This window comes from Microtus ochrogaster, chromosome 15, assembly GCF_000317375.1.
Source record: "Microtus ochrogaster isolate Prairie Vole_2 chromosome 15, MicOch1.0, whole genome shotgun sequence".
NCBI lineage: Eukaryota > Metazoa > Chordata > Mammalia > Rodentia > Cricetidae > Microtus > Microtus ochrogaster.
In genome coordinates this window covers 29,808,253-29,830,351 of record NC_022017.1, presented here as the reverse complement: position 1 = coordinate 29,830,351, position 22,099 = coordinate 29,808,253, and the positions used below count along the sequence as shown (strand labels likewise).

The 22,099-nt window shown below is 48.4% G+C and overlaps 1 long non-coding RNA gene across 1 annotated transcript in view; it reads right to left on the bottom strand.

Annotated features, from left to right (window-relative positions):
• Positions 1 to 12,169: 12,169 nt before the first annotated feature.
• The window catches only part of LOC113456751, a 23,641-nt gene continuing 13,711 nt past the window's right edge, over positions 12,170 to 22,099 (bottom strand). The window contains exon 3 of the long non-coding RNA XR_003377496.1: positions 12,170 to 13,535. This is a non-coding gene — a long non-coding RNA (uncharacterized LOC113456751). The remainder of the gene's footprint in view (positions 13,536 to 22,099) is intronic.

Sequence of the window (22,099 nt, the reverse complement as noted above, 5' to 3'; positions counted from 1 at the left end):
AATATATTAGCAGGATAGATAGAAACCAAAATGAAAAATACCATTAAATCAAGTGTTACTGATAATTAATAATCATTTTATTTAGTAATTTTATGCCTACATGTAGGTGTGGATGTTTGTGTGCATGCATTGCATGTGTGTGTTTGTGTGTATGTGCATTTGTGTGTATGTGCATGTGTTTGTGTGTATGTGAGTGTGCATTTGTGTGTATGTGTGTGTTTGTGTGTACGTGCATGTGCATTTGTGTGTTTGTGTGTATGTGCATGTGCATTTGCGAGTGTGTGCATTTATGTGTGCTTGTGCATTTGTGTGTGTGTGTGTGCTTGTGTGTATGTGTGCATGTGAGTACATGCCGTGGCACATGTTGGGTGGTCTCTCTTCCACTATGCACTGCCTCCAAGGAACATTAGGGGACAGTGTCCCAGACTCACACTCTACCAAGAAGAGGCCATTGCTGCATCAGTATCATACAAGGTGGCCTCCAGAGCAGAGAATGGCACCAGGTACTTAAAGATGGTTTTAAAAGGAATAAAGTTGACAATCCCAGATGTCTCTGCACCTAACAGAAACCACAGTGTGTGAAGAGAACAAAAGGATAGACCTGTCTTAAATGCTCTTCCTCTCCACCCACTGCTCTCAGGACAAATAGAGGGATGGCAAGTGTCCGGGTCCAGTCCCAACATAAATTGTCTCTCGGACCAGTGTGGAGGCGTGGGAATAATTGAGACACAATTTACAGGGCAGTATCAGGAGGGAGTCCCAGGGTTCATTCAAATCCTGAAGAGCACCTGCGTTTATTATCCAAACAGCTTTTATATCAAAAGGTTAACTGAGGGGGAAGTTCATTAGCATTCTGTTTCTGGGGTAGTGGGACTAAAGTCACGTCCGCAACTATGGCTGCTCTGTCACATAGCCTGGATTAGCACCTCTTCCCAGGTGATCTCTGTAATTACAAAGAAAGGAGCAGGATGATATTAGCATATCCTGATCTTATGTTTAGGATGGTGACATCCTGACTGGATGGCTAGTGACCACCTCCTTTGTGGTCAGATACAAGCTGGCCTGAAAGTCTGGCCGCCATACAATGTAGGGCCTGTATAATAGTGGCCCACAGGCAAGGACAGAAAAAGAGACCTGATTGACACATACCATTTACCTAGCACATTCTTTTGGCCTGCATATGGAGCAGTCACACAATAGACCACTTTATGGGTCACTGAAACCTTACCTTGACATGGTCACCTGTGATGACTTGAACACATCTGCCTAAAAAATTCAGGCTCAAAGGACAGCATGGAGAGGTGGGGCCTTGAGAGGGTATAGACCAGTGGTTTTTCAACCTTCACAATGCTGTGACCCTTTAATACAGTTCCTTGTGTTGTGGTGACCCCCCCCAAACATAATATTATTTCTGTTGCTACTTCATAACTGCAATTTTATTACTATTATGAATCATAATGTTTATATCTGATATGCAGGATATCTGATATTTGACCCCTGTGAAAGGGTTGTTCGACCCAAAGGGGTCATGGCCCACAGGTTGAGAAACACTGGCATAGACTGTGAGGACCACTGCCCTGTGAATGGTCTTATGTCTTCATAGAGAAGGTCTTAAGTTATGCTCTGCCCAATGGCCTACCTCCTTCCACTACTTGAGGCTAGTGTCTCTCACCTTAGGAAGATTTAGTCTCTACTGACATGGACCTCACAATCTCCATGACTGGGAAAGACGGACTCCTTAGGTATTATCCAGACTCGGGTATTTTATCCTAGCTGTGCCAATGGAGAAGAATGGTCAAGGATATGATACACAGTACATTCATTAACTGTGAGCAACTCAAACCAGAAATCAGTAACAACATGGACCCCAGAAAGGCCCCAAATGTTTTAAATGCTAAGGACATATTGATAAATAGCTCAGACACCAAAGAAGAAAGCCAGAGAGAGATGTAAACATGTGCTGGGGAGACCAGGAAGGAAAGCGGAGCATATCTGATGTGCAAGGCAATGCCAACCAGAAGGCAGAGGGATGCGGAAAGACCCAGGCTACCAAGAAAGGTGTCAACTTAGAGCCCTTAAAGAAGCACGTGAAGGCAAAAGAATTCAGCTGAAGTCAAGCAGAAATCAGGAAACAAAGAGAGAGGAATCTGACCCAGAGAGCAGAAAAACAGCGAAGCGATCAATGAAGTCACGGCTGATGGTTTTGAAACCATTTCTGCCCATAACCAGATCAATGAGGAAAAAAGCAGCAGCGAACTGTAAATACCAAGGGCCAGGAAGATGACGTCAGGACTGGGTATCCGGACACTGAGGGGATATCCAGGAAATATTGTGAACTCGATTCCAATAACTTTGACAGAAAAAAAAAAAACCCGCCCACAGATCCCTTCAATAAACAAACAGCCAAGGTCTCCCTAGGAAACAGCCTTTCGCAGGCTGGAAGGAGCTGGGCTTGCCCAGGGGCCCTTCCCATAAAGGACTCTCTCATTCTATTTGAAATGGAGAAAGATGGGCCTTTCCAAAGACCACAGCGGCTTATAGCAAATTCCCAGATGGGGAAAAAATAAATGTTCCCTCCTTCACACTGCCTGACAGTGGTTTACAAACCATGCTGGGTCTCCAGTTCCAGATTTTAATCCTAAATGGGGAAAGCTAGACAGTGAATCCTTGAGAAGGTAGTAGGACCTTTTGTTGTGACCTTGAAGGCATCGTTAGGGAGGAAGAGAGTCATACATTGTATTCTGTTAGAATCTATCCTTTATGTTGGTCAAAAGGCTTATATTTTAAATAAAATGTGCATTAATGGAGAAACCAGGCTACCCATCTTTTTTAAATGGCAGCAAATGGCTTGTCACAGGAGCAACAACAAAACATAGTCAACAGAGTGCTGGGCCCATTACTTATTAGAAACACACCTATTAAGATTACAGAACATTCTTTTACCCAGAATGGTTAACTAATGTTTGAATGTGTGTGTGTGTGTGTGTGTGTGTGTGCACGTGTGCACATGAGTATGTACATAAAGACTCTGGTGTTGTTCTCTGCTACCTGTCCAGCTCGGTTTTTGAATCCATCTGTTGCTGGGACCTGGAGCTCTCAGATCAGACCTGGCTGGCTAGCCAGCAAGCTCCGGAGGTCCTCCTGCCTCCCCAATCTTGGTGTTAGGATTACAGGCTCACACCACCATATCTGGCAAATTTTTTCAAGTTTTTGCTCAAACTCCGGTGCTTTTGCTCAAACTCAGGATCACACAGCGAGCACTTTACTTGCTACCTGAACTAGCTCTCCAGCCCCTGCTAAAGTATTTTACTTATTCCGTAGTGCTGGAGACCAAACCCCACGGCCTCAAACATGAGCAAGTGCAGCATCCCTGAGCCACATCCCCAGGAGGAATAACATATATGTGCATGGCTGTAACACCAGAGGAGAAAGACAGTCTTCTCAATGGGGCACGTGTGTGGCATCAGGCGACTTAAGGACATTGGTTGCATTACTAGTTCCCGTTAGTGTGTCGTCAACTTGCTGCAAACCTAGCCATAGCTGGGAAGAGGGAATCTCAACCGAGGAAATGCCTCCATAAGACTGGTCTGTAGAGCAGACCGGGTTCCCTGCCCTGTGGGGAGTCCAAGGACCTCCCACCTCCTTCCAGGTCTAGTAAGGTGAACATCCAAACAGCCGAGAGAGGGGGAGTTGGTTGGGGGAGGGGGAGGGATATGGGAGGCGGTGGCAGGGAAGAGACAGAAATCTTAAATAAATAAATAAATAAATAAATAAATAAATAAATAAATAAATAAATAAATAATAAAAAAGACTGGTCTGTAGGCAAGTCTGTGGGGGTATTGTCTGGATTAATGATCTGTTATACACGGTGCCACTGTGGGCAGGTAGTCCTGGACCGTGTATAGGAAAGCTGGCTGGGCAAGCCATGAGGGCAAGCCTCCTTCTATGGCCTCTACATCAGCTCCTGCCTCCAGGTTTCCGCCCTACTTGAGTTCCTGCCCTCATTTCCCTCAGCAATGGGGTGTGACCTGAAAGCTGTGAGCTGAAATAAATCCTCTGCTCCCCACGTTGTTTGTGGTCGCGGTGTTTTGTGACCGCAATAGAAACCCCAACACACATCATCTATTTGACTTCTAGCAACCCTGCCCTGGGGCTGCAAGAAGGAACTGCAACCGTCGAGGAAGTCTAACCATGTTCTCCCAGGTTAGGACTGAGCAGAGGAAAGTCCTGGACTTGAACTCAGAACTCAGTTGAGCGCATGGTATTTCAGGACTTGATCCTCCCTCAAGCTGACATCTCTTTTCTACCAAGAGATATGGTCACAAAAGTCTATAGGTGCTGTATTTGTAATAGCCAGAAAATTAGAGCCAATTACACTGCCTGTTAACAATGCCACAGATAGAGACATGAACCTCCATGTGTTCACATGGTACACAATGCAGTCACAAAAAAGCAGCTCCTTCTGCAGTAGTTGGGGAAGGAAGGAGGCGCAAGAGAGCATCCAGCCGGCAGGAGGCATGGAGGGCTCAGGACCTGCTGTCATTCAGTTCCTATCCTGCTTGGTTTGGGCTGTGATGTCTATCAGCTTGTTTGTTCACTTATGACTTTGACATCTTTTAGAATGTTTATTCTGTTTAAATAAGATGTAAATATTATGTGAACTAGCCAACAACAGGATTTGAACCGTGCCACATGGATGCCCCACAGAGTTCTGAGTTCAAATCCAGCAAGAGCAGCAACATGACCATAAATCAACAACAATGTTGCTTGAGTGTGAACAAACAGCACAACTGATCCTGCAAAGTCAACATCTGGTCTACAACTCAGGCTCTAAGAGAGAGAAACTCAAAAGCCAGTAGTGAGGTTGGGTCTTAGCTGAGAAGGGGGGCTCTGGATCCAGCTGCCTAGAAGGGAATCTGAGCCCCAACGCCTGCAGCTGCCTGACCTTGGAAGTTACTCAACATTCTGTTCTCTGCTTCTTCGTCTATGAAATGCACCTAATGATGTGAGAATTCCCCTAGTTAAGACTTAGAAAGCACACAGAACGTGCCATCTCTGTGTTGGTAATTATTCTAATTAGAGCTCGGGGAAGGAAATCCTGTAGGTGGCAAGCTGTGGGAAGACTGTGAGATAAGGGGGACCTCAGGTGGCTTCAGGTGGATGAGACTTGAGGCATCTTAATTCGGGGGAGCTGGGGTTTCCTCATTGTTTCCCTTCCCCAGTGTCTAAACAGGATTCCCTGCCAAGAAAATCAAAGATGCTGGCAGCCCAGCTTTGAACTACCCTCTTCCATTTCCTGAGGAGGGACCTCCTAACTAAGAGGCAGGGCCCCCTTCCCAGTTCTGGGTGGATCAGAGAGATGGGTTGCAGTGCCAGGCTGATTCTGCCATGAGATGGGAGGGGCCAGATCGGTTCTGTTTGAGATGGAAGGAGCCAAGTTGTTGCTGTCTGAGATAGGAGGGTCCAGGTTGACTCTGCCTGAGATGGGAGGGGCCATGTCAGTTCTGCCTTGAGATGTCAGGGGCCAGGTTGCTGCTGTCTGAGATGGGAGGAAGTAAGGTTGGTTCTGCCTTGAGATGGAAGGGGCCAAGCTGCTGCTGTCTGAGATGGGAGGGTCCAGGTTGGTTCTGTCTGAGATGGGAGGGTCCAGGTTGGTTCTGCCTGAGATGGGAGGAGCCAGGTTGCTTCTGCTTAGCTCCCCAAGCCACCCCAATATACTCTGCACTCACTCTCCCCATCCTCGCCAGGTTGTGTTGCCAAGGAATCCAGGGCCTGGCTTAGATGTGGTGCCTCATGAGCAGATACTGTATCTACATTCTAGGTTTGACACCAGCTTCAAGGACTCTCAGGAGCACAGATGAAAAAGGAAATCTTAGGCATTTAACTGAAAGAACACGTGTCTTTAAGCTGACATGACCATCACCAGCTTCCTCCATACTCCCCTTCCATCCTGTTTCTGAACAGTAAGCACAGAGCTAATGGGCCCGCACGGCTTTTAAATCCCACGTTCTAATTATAGTTCAAAGAACCTCGTGCAGATTCAGGCATTTTTCTCTTACCATGTTTCCTGATCTTCATGAAGAACTAATTAAAACCTTTTTTTTTTCTGTTGTTGCTTGTCTGACAGTTTTGTCAATTTGTAGTCTGACACATGGAGTTAATTGTAAGAGAAGGGCATCAGCTGATCCTTCTAACTAGGATGCCAGGGCCCAGGAGGGCAAGGGGACATGCCTCTGAGCATCACGGCACGTCAGAGAGAAGTCAGCTGCTTGGCGAAAGGCTTAGAAAAGTCACTCGAGACAGCCATACTGACGCGGCCCTGCCTGGGAAAGCTGGGGTCACCATTTAGCGGGAACTTGAATCAGCACCTAGAGGTGTGATAGATGTCACCCAGGACCCACTATTGCTTTCCATGGGACACTGAGGCACTCTGAGATCAGAGATCAGGAATGGCAAAGGCATGCCTCCCTAACTTCTCTTAGCAGCCTTGTAAAACTGTGACAGCTGTCCTCGTCACCCAAATAAAAAGCTCAAAGACGAGAGGGGTCCAGGGATTAATGACTCTCCCTGCCACTGAGTGAGGAGACAGGGTTTGACTCCATGACAAACTGAAGCCCGCCCTCCTCCCACTTTGCAAAGTTAAGCAAATTCAGAGCCAGGAAATAGCATGGGTACACATCTGTACCAAAGGACTTGAACTGTGGTTCTTCTGACCCAAGACAGTCTCTTCTATGTAGGTCTGGGTGAGAGAGATACCAGGTAGGTAGGTAGATAGACAAATAGACAGAGGAAGACGATGTTAACAAGTGGATACATGGTGGACGGGTAAAAGATAGATGGATAGATAGAAACCATCTAAGTAGACAGATAATTAGAGGATAGATAGATGAGTAGATAGATAATAGATAAAAATAGATGATAGATAGATATAAGCCAATGATAAATAGATGATTAGGTAGATGAAATATGGGTATATTGTAAATATACAGATTATAGATGTAATAGATATTAAAAGTGAAAGATGATGGATAAATAGATGATCAGATAGATCATAGGTTATAGATATGCAGGTATATATGTTAGATACGATATGTGAGAGGCATATAGATGATAGATGTTAGGTGGATAAGTGATAGATATGATAGGTACAAGAAAAATGGGCATGATAGGCATATTTGATAGATAATGGGTAGAGGATAGACAAATAGATGATCAAATAGATAGACAAATAATAGATAGATAGATTATCTTTCTATGTAGAAGATTAACTCTGACTATAATCTAGGAGAAAATGACTTTTAGGCATGTCACACTAAATCAACCTCAAACAACACCTCAAAATGTAGATATCATAAGAACCTCCATCTTTCAGGGAGCTCCCAAGGGTGACAATGGGACTGTGGACCAGCCAGATGTTGTGGCACACCTCCTCAGTCACAGAACTTGGGAAGTTTAGGAGGGAGAGGCAGGCATATCTCTGTGAGTTTGAGGCCAGCCTGCTTAGCACAGTGAGTTCAGGACAGAAAGGCCAGATCTACACGGTGAGACCCTGTCTCTAAAAAATAAACAAACAAACAAACAAACAAAAATGGACTATGGACAAGGACACACAGATCTGGAGGAAAGGGCCACTGAGTGTGGCCTTGGTGACAAAGCTCTTGCATGGGAGACCCATCTGGAGCTTTCTGTCTCAGCTAGTTTGGAGCCACTAATGAAAGTGGAGAAGGCAAATGGGGAAGGACAGCCTTCATCACCTTTGAAGAAAAAGGAGGAAGAGACGGGAGGCCGTGAGAGGTATGCAAGTGGGGTAGACCCCAAAGGCAGATCTAGGGCTCAATTGACTCGGTCACCATGGCTACAGGTCTAGCAGCACATCTTCAGAGCCACTGTCTTGTCTATTTTGAGAACCTTCTCCTGGCTACCGCAGGCTATGCACTGCTGTCCCAGAGAAGGGATCTCGGCAGGTGCAGCTGTCAGTACTGTTCGGAGTGTGGGATGAGCACTGTGGCTTGAACACACTTGTACTGGATGAAACCACGAGTATCTAAGATTAACTAAACCTCCTTCCAGGTAGTGATCCACTCACAACACGAGCTTTCCCCCACACACCTTCAACCAGGCTGTTGGCCTCTGTCCTCATCTTGATGCCATGGATTTCTTGGAAACCACGGTAAGGAATGTAGGATGAAGACAGGAAATAGGATGTCCTGTGGGTGGTGGCTGAGGCCTTGCAAGTGCACAAGGCTAAGTGTGAGCAGAGTGGGCCAACTGCTGTGTCAGACCCTGACATGACTGTTAATAGTTCCGCACTTTGACTTCTCTGAGCCACGCAGAGTAGAAGCAACTGTGGGACCCATCTTGTAGGGTGACCAGCAAGCTCTACAAGAGGATTGAAAGCTGGCCTTCAGTGTACCTGCATATGACAGGTTCAGTGTACACAACCAACATCTTTCCTTCTCCCCAGCCCTTCCTTTCTGGTCTCTGCCCCACTGCACAGATGGAATCCAACCAGTTATGTAATGTTTGTGATTTACTGGGTGATAAAATAGCAATTAAACATGCAGACGGATGTAGCCATAAATTGCATGTTGAGCACCTTCTCTGAGCTCCCAAGGGTAATCTTAACTGAAAGTTGAATTCAGAACCATGGATAAGATCACTTGCAACACAGGCTACCGCTGAAGGTCCTGGGTCCAAAGAAGCTAGAACCTCACATTATTCCATTCTTGGGGCCACTTGACATCCTATATTGTGACATCTCACTCTCCTGAGATATAACTGTCTGTTGTAAATATCTTTCACACATGTACAGTGTACATATGTGTGTGATGTTTCTCCATTCTCTTGACTTACAACTTTCTGTTGCAAAGATCTTTTACATGTGTGTCGTGTACATATATGCATATGGCAGTGTGTGTGCATGTCTATGAAATACATATGATCATCTGTGACCCAGAGGATGACTCAGTCCGTAAACTGTTTGCTACATAAGCATGAGGACCTGAGTTTGATCTTTAACATCCATGTAAATGTGTGTAGTAGTACATGTGTGTAATCCAGCACAGGGTAACTCTCCAGGGCCTACTGGCTTGCCAGCCTAACTTGATCAGTGAACCCCAAATCCCAGGGAGAGTCTCTCTCTCTCGTAAAAAGTAACAGATGGCTACTTAGAAATAACAGCTTAGGCTGACCTCTGGCTTTCACATGTATGTGCTTACATATGTTCATAGAAACACACAGCCAAGTACACAGAAATGCATATAGTCATCTTCTGCACATACATGTTGTATATTTGCTTGCATACATATGTACATGTATGTGCACATCGGCACAAAATATGACCCCATGCACCTGTTACTACCCTCCTGGTCATCACATGGCCTGAGCAGACACTCTGCTTGCTTCTGCATCCTTTCTCTATGTTACCTGGGAGTTCCCTCCATTCTACCAGACAGTGCTTATCAGTGACTCCCTGTGACCAGGACTGATAGTAATTCCTCGAGCCTCATTTGATTCCATCTGTTGTCAGTATTTGGCAAGATGACCCACCCTCCCCACCTATCTTAGTTAGGCTTTTATTGCTGTGAAGAGGTGGGAAGAAAGAAGGAGCTGAGAGTTCTAAATCTTGATCCTCAGGCAGCAGGAAGTGACTGCCTTGAGCTTCTTTGACCTCAAAGCCCACCCCCTAGTGATGCACTTCTTCCAACAAAGCCACACCTGTTCCAATAAGGCCACACCTCCTAATCCTGCCACTCCCTGTGCCACTCTTCTGGAAGTGTTTTCATTCCAATCACCAGGCCACCTCTGCTCCCAGGGCACCTTTCACTCTTGGTTCTCCTCACCTTGCCATACCTCTGCAAGTCACTGGGAATCGTCACTTGGTCAGCTTTTTCGCTTAACTCGCTTCCTTCATGGGATAAGTGTCCAGGTCTGAATTTTTTTCCCCTAAACTTCTGATTCATATATCTAAGTATTGAACCCACACTCTATCCAGAGGGCTAAAAGATGTGACAAGCCTGACAACCCGGTCCAGTTCCCTGCCTTCCCAGACAGCTGCTCCTCCCCACCTCATCTCCAGCCCACTGAAGGATGCATCTTCTCAATGGTTTCTTGTGTTGGAAGCCTTGGAGATACTCTGGCCCCTTGGTATCACACCAGCTCTGTCCAACTCAAGAGAAAAGCTTTCAGAATAGACTAAGGTGCCTGCCCACCTCTCACCTCTTCCTGCTGGCTCCTTAGATCCACTGCTGCTATCTCACCTTCCCATAGTCCTCTCTGCTCACACCACCTTGCCTCTCTGCTCCCTATCCCTTTCTACCTCCAACTCTATCTCAACACCTTCCTTTCTCTCCCTTTCTCCGTGTGTCTCTGTCTCCTTCTCTGTGTCTTTGCCTCTCTCTTTTTCTCTTTTTTTTCTCCATCCCTCCCTGGTACCCCTCCTCTCTCTGTCTCCTGTTATCTTTGTCTCTACCCTCCATTTCTGCCTATCTCTCTAACTCCCTCTGTCTCCTTAACACCCTCTCACTTTCTCTAGCTTGCTGCTCTTCACCCCTCTTCCTCCTTCCTCTTTCTCCTTCCTCCTGTCTCCATTTCTCTCCCTTTCCTCCTTCCCTCCCTCTCTCCCTCCCTTCTTCCCTCCCTCCCTCCCTCCCTCCCCCCTCTGTACATCCCTCCCTTTATCTCCTTATTCAGTTGCAGGCCAGTGCTGGAAAACTGGCTGGTGCCCCTTCTCTGCTCACACTCTGCGAAGGCCTCCACCTCTCTAAAAATGTAGCCTTAGCCCTTAGAACTTCCTAGAAAGTCCTAGGACTCCAGCCACCCCCCCCCCCGCTGCACAATCTCTCAGCATTACACCCACTCCTGACCCAAGGCTTTCTTCTCCCTTGCTGCCCTCTGATGGCAGAGCTGACTCTTCCCCAATGCCTTCCAGACCTCTCAGCCTTCAGCTCTCAATTCAGAAGTCATATTAGCAGGAACCTCACCTGCCCACCTTCTGCAATGGTTCCTTTTGTCTTTGATACATGCCATCACTCGATCCACTCTTCCCCATCTGCTTTTCACACATAAAAGCTCCAGGGGGTAGAGGCCCCCAGTCTTGCTCTCTGTTCTAAAATGTCCATATTGTGTGGACGGAGCGCAGAAGGGATGAGGAGAATGACGACACAGGCCACGTCCCATTACTGCTCTGCTCTGGACGTCAGGGCCGGCAGGTCAGTCTGTGTTTCTTGCCTCCAGTTCACAGAGTGCACTCTGATCTCCATAACTGCTGTGTCACCTGGCAAACTACGAAGGAAGCGTGTGACAGCTGCCAGAGTCATAGGCTTCTGCCTTGGGGCCCTTTCAAGATCGTGTTCTCTTAGCACAGCCTAGATTCTGGGAAGTTCTAGGACTCTGAGTTCAAGGTCTATGAAACTCAAGGCATTTGGGTGGGAGAGGTCAACCAGTTGCCCTCGGGGGCAGATTTGGGGTAAAAGCAAAGAAGATCTTCTCTATAACCTGCCTTAGCCCTCTGACTGGGACCTCCACTGAGGTTGAAGCTCATTTCTCCATTTGCTTTCCAGGGTAGAAAGATAACAGGGGAATTGGAGACGGTACGTACACCTCTAGGAGATTCCTGGAATTACGATGTCCGCAAGAAGCCAGGGACCCCCCTTTCTGAGTTCCCCTCAGTGTTATGCCTGGTGGGTGCCATTCCTTGAAGTGACTTCTCCGAATGCCCACCCCTCCAAAGGGAGATGGGCCTCCCGCTGTCTGTAAGCATCAGCTCTAATTCAATCGGCAACTCATGGGCGATTTGATGGGTGCCGGTCTGCAAGTGTGCGCATAACAGAGGCACACGGATGCCTAGGCATTCTTTCTAAGTGGCCGTATAAACGGAAACATCATAATTCAGGCCTCGGAGTGCAATCAGATACTTGAGAGAAGCATGGTCACGTCTGAAACGGATGAACAGGGGGACAGATTTGTGGTGGCAGCAGGCAGCTTCCTGCTCAGAGTCATTCCCGGGTGCTTCACCAAGCGCCACCACCGAGACACACGCACTTCGTCACCATTAATTGTGCTCAGGATATTTATGAGTTCAGTTGGCTGTTAGCAAGTTGGCCCTGCCGCAATTAATATTTACATGTGCAGCACCCAGTGCTGATAATGGACAGCTAACAGGCTTGGTTAATTGGTTCGCCACCCCCACCCGCTCACTGTATCTTTCCTGACCAGGGGAGGCGTCTTTCCCAGGGAATCTTATAATGGGCTTTTCATGTGTTGGTGATTTTAATTACTTTTTTATTGCTATGCAAATCTCTCTTTCTCTAATCTGCCAGCTAAAAGCAGGGACCACGGAACTAGCCAGAGTGGAAACCAAGTGACAAGAATTGCATTGTAGCTGTGGCTGCTCAGGCTGCCGGCCATCGTGCTGAGGAGATTCAGGAAAGGCTACCAGGCACAAGCCAGGGGAAGGGAAGTCCTATCCCCAGGGTAGTGTTCAGAGCTAACTCCAGCAGCAGATGGGGCTCCCATGAGTGGAGTGTCAAGGTCGCCAAGACAGCACTGTCTCTTGGGAGCCTGGCACATAGAAGGACTGACTCACATTTTCTAGTGGTGGCACCTAGGAAAGGAACCAAGCTTGGAGATGGTGGACAGCAATGTGTAGCCAAGCGGGGCTGAGGAGACGGCTGGCAGTGTGTTGCCAGAGCCATTCCCACCCTAGCTGCCCTGTCGTTGTCGAGGGTCAAACCTGTCCACCATGACGGGACTCCAGGATGAAGGGCCTGGTATCCTGACAGTATGAAAACACCCTGGGGCTTCTGCTCACCACTGTGTAAGAGACACAGATGAAGGGGTGGAGGACCTCTCTGTCTACTGCCCCTGCTCCTCCTAAGACAGGGTGGAGCTTCAATGTCTTAACAGGCTGCAATGGTGTGCACACTGCAGGCAGTTCCCAGAGCCAACCTGACACAGATGGGGCCTGTAGGAACTTAAGAAGCAGTCAGGGTAGGGTGGAGTCTCTTCATCCCAGCCAATCATCCTTGGGTCCCATCTCTATGTAACAGCCTTCCCAGATGTGATTTCACGTACACTCTCACACTGGAGTGCACGGACCAGAGTGGCTGACCCAAGAAGGCAGTTGTTTCTCCCTGGCTACTTTGGCTTCAGACTGGGGTAGAACCAAAGATACTTCTAGAGAGGATGATAAGATAGAGACAAAGGGGACACCTGGCTGGCCTGGCTTTCCACCACCCAGAGTGAACCTGCCACCTGCCTGTGTTTCACTCCGAGGTCACAGATGTGACTCCCGCTAGCGGCTTCTCTCCCTGCACCCCATTGCTCTCATCTCCAAAATCTCTAAAAATCAAGGAGGCAACATCAGTGACCAGTTGCAGGACTATTCTAATGTGTATTGAGAAAATATAGCAGCCAGGTGTAATGGGAGCCATTGGTCAATGAGGGCAGGAGAATCACCAGTTTGTGGACAGCCATAGTTCAGTTGATAAAGAACTCGCTCTGAGGACTGAAGGCCTAAATTCCATCCTTGGGACCTGTATGGTGGAAGGAAAAAAAAAAAAAAAACCGGAAGGAAAGGAAAAGCAAGCAGCGATCATTTATCAAACTTACAATTCCACAATATTGTGGTAGTTTTCAAGCAATGAAAGAAAACTTGTAAGTTTAGTTAAAAACAGAGTGCAGCATATAGCACAACTCTGGGTGGATGGGATTAACTGAATTTTGAGAAAGGCAAGGGAAATCCAGATCCCAAGATCATTCATAGCTGCAGACCTGTCCTTTGGTGTGCAATCACACTTTCAGTGGCTTCTCATCACCAAGTGCAGGCAACTGTGGAGCCCAGATGCCAAGGCCAGGGAGCCCAGGCCTATAACCATGCTGCCGCAAGTTCACACAGAGAGAAAGCCGCATTTAGAAAGACACCCGCCCTTGCTCAGAGACACACATGTTCTTCCAGTCCATAAATCAATTAATTCCTGCAACTGGGTAAACTGTGAGGAAACATTCAATAACCCCCCTAAATGTTCCATCCGGGGCCCCTCAACGGCTCATTAGACTATACGAGGTGTGGGTAATTGCCCGAGAAGCACGATTCCCCATCTCATTGCCTTGCCTCGGTCTTCAGCTTCCTCTGAGGCAAAGCAGGAAAGCGTGGTGCAGGGCTACACAGAGCACAGTGTGTGCGTGTGTGTGCGTGTGTGCAGACACATGTGGGTGATGTCTCTCTGGGATCAGAGGCCTGCTCATGTTCATGGGGAAAAGTGGTGGACACACACAACATGCTGGCTTTGGGGACCTTGATTCTGTACCATTCTCCTCTCTGCAGGGAGGGAGAAGTTCCTTTGCCACAGAAGCTTAGCCTCTGGGGGACAGAGCATTGCTTCCTCTGTAAGCTGAGCATCTACCTAGCCATGGGGCTCTGGGAGAAAGTGGCTTAGTTCACAGGGCCTTGGTACATGTCACAGGGCAAAATCTATGGGAAAGGGGGAGAAGCTGTAAGAATGTTCCTTGCCTCTTTTGAGAATCAGAGAGGTGAAGCGGGGCGATCAGGGTATATTAGTCTGCATGCGTCCTTCAGCATCCATGTCCAGAATGTCAGAACACAATTTGTGTGGGAGAGAGGCTGTGAGATTAGCCAAAGTAAGGCCACACTGGGTTAAGGAGTCCTTAACACAATGGCTAGTGTCCTATAAAAAAGAAAGACAGAAGCCAGGCAGTGTGTCACATGCCTTTAATCCCAGTACTTGGGAGGCAGAGTCAGGCAGATCTCTGTGAGTTCGAGGCCAGCCTAGTCTACAGAGTGAGCTCCAGGACAGGCTCCAAAGCTACAGAGAAACCCTGTCTCGAAAAACAAAAAGCACAACAAAACAAAACAGAGACACAGGCAAGAAGTCTGTATGAAGACAGGACAAGATGGCCAAGATGTCAGGGAATGCTAGAACTATCTCCCTTGGCACCCACAGGAAAATCCAGCTGCCCATACATGGGCTGTAGCCTCAAGGCTTCCAGCATTGCCAACCATTGAAGCCGCCACCTGGCAGTTTCTATGACTCTGGCAGACAATTCAGGAAGAAGGGAGGTGGGCTCAGGGCTCTCCTGCTACCATCTCAGCTGAGGATTTCGGCACCTCTAAGGGAAAGGGATAGTTGAGATTCAGGGGGTCAGTCTGGCCACTGAAGTCTTCCCTGCCCTAGAGTAGCACACACCTGTCGGTGGCAGGACCCAAATGAAGGGGAGGGCAGACAGAAGAGGCGAAGGAGGAGCCTGGCCTCTCAGGGCAGATGCAGTTAGTTAGGGCAGGTGCATATGATCAGAATCCCATCCCAGCAGAGCCCTTGGCCCTCAAGGGCTAAGAACCAGAGTATGGCCCAGATGTTAGGGAGAGGGACCCATGAGGAGTCAGTGGATCTGAGGGAGGGCAGGTGAGGCTCAGGGGCCCCAGGTGTGCGAGAAACTGAGACCTACTCCACGCAGACAGAGACTGCTCCAGACTAGAAGAAGGAAGAATTAAGGAAGAGTTAGGAAACAGGACTCCAAAGAAGGCAGCTACCAGACACTCCAGTGGCTGGCAGAGAGACAGCCTGCCCTTTGCCAGGTGTTGGGAATGCCCAATGACTGACCACACTGCCGATCTATCTCACTGAGAGCTCCCTCTTCAACATGATCACCGTCCCATTCCCTTCATCGCGCTGTAGGTGGGGACCACCAGCAAGCTCCTGGTATCTTGCTTCATTTACCCAGGACCAGTGAGGGACTGGGCTGCTACCCATAGCTTGATCCAGGAGCTACTGAAGCAAGATGCCAACGGTGTAGACAGCATCAGGGTCAGGGATGAGCAACAGGAAGGGAACTCAGTGCTGGAGTCTGGGAGGGAGAGAAAGCTTGCTCAGCCTAACAGCCAAGGGCAGTTGAAGGACACTAGAATTACTTTAGTGATCAAATAGCCCCTCCCCCACAAGGCTTGACCAGGAAAGAGAGCAGGGATGGTAGTCTTGACCTCTTCACCCATCACTCCATGGAGCCAGTGCCTAGGTGTAGAAGGCCTTAGAATAAGCAGTCTTCCTGAAGCGCCTTCCTGCCTGGTCCCCTCTCAACCATCATCTTTTCTGTCAGCATGGTCTCCCAGGGCCACCAGCTGGCTCTGGTAATTAGCAGTTGTCTTTCTGGCTGTCTCGTCACCTCCCAGGAAGTCCCACTCTGTTCTTCATTAGCGGCCATTCACTATGTCAATTACCAGCCAGGAACAGGACAAAGGAGCCTAGGGCAGCTCCCCACTCAGCTCTTGGCTCAGCTGGGAGCCTTGAAGCTGAGTAGGACTTGGGGGCAGCTGGTCTACCCGCCTCCCCTAGTGTAGGTCATCTCTAGAGATGGAGGAGGGGTAGTTCTTTGGACCTCACTGAACCGAATTTCAGGGTTTGGGGGCTTGTTTACAAGTCTGCCATCTTTGATGCTATAGGGTTTGCTCCCTTGAGCTGCTGTGACCCCATAATCCATGGCACTGGTCCTGTTCCTGCCTTTGGGAACCACATGAAGCAGGTTGACTGGTCTTCTTCTCAGTCCCTCAGATGATACCGTGTGGTAGGCATCTGCTCTCCTGGTGATGACCACATTTGTTCTCATGGGGACAGCGCTGAGGTCAAGACACACTTTGGTGGCCAACATTTGCTTAGGCCATGGCAAATGTTGGAGGGACCTCAAGTCATGGAATGTTTGGGCATGACCCATGCCCTTGGTTTAATGAGCTGCATCCTGTGTTTAGTGGACCTCTGTCATGATACTCACAGTTACACAGACCTGGTGGGAAAGCACACATGCTTAGGCACACAACTAAGTCACAGACACAACCCTGTGACTGCAAAGCCTGGACTTCCTCTGCAGTCCAGCTGTTCACAGTAGATTTAGCGCTCCATCTCTGAGGTGACATAGGATGCTGTTCTACCTGTATCACGTCCAGTGACCAAGCATCTCAGGCCTCAGTTCTGGACACCCAGGAGGGCCAGGATCTTGTGGTTGTGAGCACTGGCCTGTATGTGCAGTTGAGGGCCCAGATAGCAGGCTGATGTACACTTGGGCTTTTGCTGTGCTGTAGCCAGCTCCAATTTGTCATCTACTCCTAATGGGGTCACTACTATCATTTACTTTTAAATGGGGTTCACCATGTAAGTATCCACATTCCAGTTATATTCATCATGGGCTATAGGCCTCAGTGGTCCCTAAAATTTACCCCCTGGACTTTACAGAGATTAGGATGATAGCAATGATATCAGGGACTTCTTTGATCACTTTCAATGTCTCTTTTCCCTGGTATCTCATGGCTCCTTTGGAGTAGACCTTGAGGAAGGACAATACTCCTTTCTGACAAAGAGGAGAGGCTGGGGACTCAGTAGAGTTGGAGGCAGAGTCCTTCTGAGTCCACATGCTAACTACTTCCTGATTAGCACTTTGAGGTCTGACCATATATACAAGGCTCCTACCCCTTATTAGTCTAGCTCATGAATTCTGCCTGCCCTCCCCCAACACTGGTGATTATAGAGGCAGATCACCCACAAAAACACCTGAGGCCATTAGGAGGATTCTGCCATTCACCTCTTCTTGCAAGATCCCTGAGACCCAGCAACACAAGTCAAGGTCACAGCACTATGGCCTGCAGAGCATGGGGAATAAAGATGCTGGCCTGTCAGTGCTGGCCTCTCTGCTATGAGCCCGAGTGCTATTGGTTGGCATTGGGCTCCTCTTGAAGGTGTAGGTTGGGGTAGAGTCAGTTGTGCAATCTGCTCCACTGCACTCCCTGTAAGCTAGGAATGCCTGCGGCCAAGAACAACTCTCCTATCCGCATGCACAAAAGAGACAGGAATGATGTAGACATGTCCCAGTCCCCACACTAAACAAGTCACAGAGACATTGTCTACCTCAGTGGGCTGCAATCATGGCCTCATCCCTGTACCTGGTGAGTAAGTAGAGATACACAGTGTGAGAGCAGGAAGCTGTCCCTAGGCCTCTCGATGCCCTTGAAGCTCAGGTACCATCTGAACTGCATGGTGGCAGTCTCTGTCCAGAAGATCTGCATCACATGTTCCCCAGCCCCGAGTCCTTCTGGAGCAAGGCCATGAAAGGTGCCAAGGTACCAGGTCACGGCCAAGGCCCTCAGCCTGTCCTTCATTGGTTCTTGCCTGGTCCACTCTCTCAAGAGAGGCGAGCTTTTCCCACTGGCGTTGGACTCCCATCAAGACTCAGCCAGGAGCCACCTCTGTGTTCATCCTCTCTTATATGCAACATTAGGCCTAATTTGCCCTATGAGGCACATTTGTCAGTGGAGGTGACAGGACTTGCAAAGCCATTACAACTGGCCTGGCAGAAATGAATATGTTTTAAAGAGACTCCTGAGTCTCTCAGTCTGACTGAACGTTTGAGGACTATTAAAACAATGAACCTCAAAGAAATGGGCATTTTCCCCAGGAATCCACCCTGGGAGAAGAAAAGGGCACCACGGGTGGGGGGGGGGGTTCAACGCTGTTCTAACAACTTGTCAAACCACCTTACAGAATGAGACTGTAGCTCAGGCAAGGTTGGTCAATAGTGGGTCAATGGGGATGGGGTGGGGTGTGTGAGGCAATTTGGGGCCTTCCATTTAAGCATTAATCTCATTTAAGAATACCAAAGACAGACTTGGAGTGTTCCCTGAATTTCTTTGTCCCTCTTCCCAATGAGGGCATACCGAATACATCTCCATTTTCTGCTTTCTGCATTTAATTCAACTCTTTTAGTGGGTTTATTGAGGAAGGGTGGCCAGACCTGACTTGGGGCTCTGGTTGTGACCCCCAAGTTTGGTAGCACACCCCTGGGATTAAAAAAGTCAGACGAAAGCCCTGCCTGGGAAAGTGGCAGCTGGAAAAGTGGGAAAGTGAACTCAACCATATAGTCTGGCTAAACATCCCAAATGGCGCCCTTACATACAATAAATACCAGTGCTGGGGAGGTGGGGGGGGGCAGGCAGATCCCTGGGGTTCCCTGGCTAGCCACCCTAGTCTACTCAATGAACTCCAGGTCAGTGAGAGACCCTGCCTCCAAAAACAAGGTGGCAGCACCTGAGGAATGATGCACAAAAGTGCAGGCACACATATGTATGAGAGAGAGAGAGAGAGAGAGAGAGAGAGAGAGAGAGAGAGAGAGAGAGAACAAAGATGTGGTCCACCTCTGTCAGAATCTCCAGCTGCCAGTATGTGGCCCCTTTCTGTGTCCCTCCACAACACAGTCAGAAAGCCAGGGCCACTTCCCAGATCCCCACCCCCTGTAACCATGCCACAAGCTTGGGCCCCACCCAAGTCAGTACCCTGGGACACCAAGATACAAAAAACGTCACCACTCAGGATGGGGAGCAGCCCAGGCAAGCCACATCAGGATCACACTGCATCTTGTCGGGAGCATCAGAGACCACTCCAGACTGAGACCAGGCTCTTCAGTTTTCTACCGGGCCTCAGGCTGCATGCATTTTGTGAGTTTCCCAGTACTCTTTCAGGGCAGCCTGCTCTAGCTGAGTCTGAGGGCCATTCTCCCTCTAAGGGGCCCCAGCCAGTAGAGAGGAAGGTCAATCAACTCTTCTATCATCTACCGTTCCTCAGCCACAGGCCGGCACACCACCTTGGAAATGATGTCCTTGATCCAACATCAGCACTAGCTGATCCTTCGCAGGCTCACATGCTCCCTGCAGCCCCTTGCTACCATCAGCAGCTGAATAACCTCTTCCTACATACAGACCGACACCTTCATTCCTCTCCTCTCCCTTCCGGGCCAGGACCACTCCTCCATTCTGTTGGCCTATGCAGGCCTTAACGTTCACAGTTACACTTACCCAGAACACTCTTCCCCCTTGCCCACTTTATCTGTGATCATCAAAGCTTTTCCAGGGCTCACGCCAGTGGCTGCCTCCTCCCAGAGGCCCTCTCACCTCAGACAGTTAGCTTTCCTTCTCTCTCACAGGCTTGGGCTGCTCAGCTGGAAATAAATGTTCCCCTTTATTTATTTCCACAGTAGCCACATGCCCCCTTCTCCCTTCCTGACCATGTCCAGGAGCTATCCTTATTCCACACAAGACGGTGTGAGGCCCCTTCTAGGCTGCCCACGACTTCAGCCCTGGGAACCGCCCACTCTCGCTCCCAGTTAGCTCTCTGGTCTCCGGAAGCCAAACCCAATTTTTAGTTGGCCTTGCAGGGGCAGCATTCAATAGCCCAGTCCGCCTTATGTAAAGTCTCCTCCTGGTTCCTCCTTTGTGATTTTTGGAGCTAAAAATAAAAGTCCCTGGAGACCTGGTCGCAGCCATTGTGGCTGCTATCACAACACGATGAGAGCTGATCAAAATTATTATGCATTGTTGACAGGGGAGGCAACTGAGCACTTATCTCCCGGCGACTTTTAAATCGCGCCTCCTCCTTTTGTGCTGGGGCAAAGCAATAATTTAGATAATTGGACTGCGAAATGAGTTGGAGGCTAGTCGCTGAGGCTTTGGGCCCTCTGCGATACTTCCTCTTTGTCGAAAAAGAATGGAATCTGAAGAAGTAGGCTTCAGTCAAACAAAGCCTCCCACCCCCAGCAGGACCACAGTAGTCAATGCAAGACACTGCTTCAGAGCCTCCGGGTGTTGCAAAGCTGCTTCTTTGTGCAGCTGCGTGGGTCTCCAGTGCCTAGTCTCCCTTTTACTTCAGGAGTGGAAAGTCTCTAGAAAGAGCTCTCTGCAGTGGGTGGGGGACAGCGGTTTCCTGGGAGAACTTGTCTTTTTCGGGGTGACACATGGGTAGCCATAGATAGGGTTTTGGGCTTGTTGGTCCTCGCTCGCTACTCCAGGTTTTCTGGGACAGTTCCCTATCCTCGCCTGTTGTCTGTAAACACAGTGCATGTTGGCCCCACGATTACAGAGCATATCTGTGACCCACATGGGCTCTGTCTCAGTCTCCTACCACTCACCAATTTCCTCTTCTCCTGCTTTCTTTTCCCACCAAATGTCCTATGGAAAAATGGAATCATAAAAATCATCATTTAATACTCACAAAATTCTTCTGAGGAACATATGATTTTCCTCATGTGGGAGTAACTGTAAACTGAAAGTTGAAAGATCAAATTGACTCATTAAGACTTTACAGCTCCCTAGTGATGGAGCTGAGAGGCAGACCTGGGGAGCCTGGTTGGCAACCCCCCAATCTACCTACACAGAGACCCATCTCTATCACTTTTCTCTTGTAGTCTGACCTTAGGAATACCTCAGGTGGATCTCTGAGACCAACTTCCTTGATAGTAAATTACAGACTGCATGATAGAACATAATGACACAGAATTCAATTAGCTAATTCACAGAAACATCTGGCACACAGCAAGCAATTAATGAATCAATTTATCTATCATTTACACATTCAACCAACTACTCAACCATCCACATGTCCATCTTTTACCCTTCCCGCTATCCTCTGTCTACCATCCATCCATCCATCCATCCATCCATCCATCCATCCATCCATCCATATATCCTCCATCCCTCAGCCATTTATGCACACATCTACCCACTTGATGTAAGAAGTCCTTCTATATATATTTTTTTTATCAGTTAATGATAAAGAAACTGCTTTGGTCTGTGATAGGGTAGGTGGGAAAACTAAACTGAATGCTGGGAGAAAGAAGGTGGAGTCAGTGAGAAGCCATGGAGCGCCACTGCAGACAGATGCACTGGAATGCTGCTAGTAAGCCACAACCACTTGGCGATACACAGATTAATAGAAATGGGTTTTAAGGAAAGATATAAGAGCTAGCTAGCAATATGCTTAAGCTATTGGCCAAACAGTATTGCAAACAATACAGAATTCTGTGTGATTATTTCTGGAGTCTGGGCAGTCAGGAAACAAGTGAGCAGTCTCTACCAACACCCACTCATCCATCCATCCTCTATCTACTCATCCTCCACCCGTCTATACACTCACACATTAACTGTTTATCCTCCACTCACCCATGTATCTATATCCATCCATTTGATTCTATGTTGACCACCTTCCACCCATCCACCCATATTCCCATCTGCCCAGCTACTCATCCATCCACCCACCCACCCATCCATCCA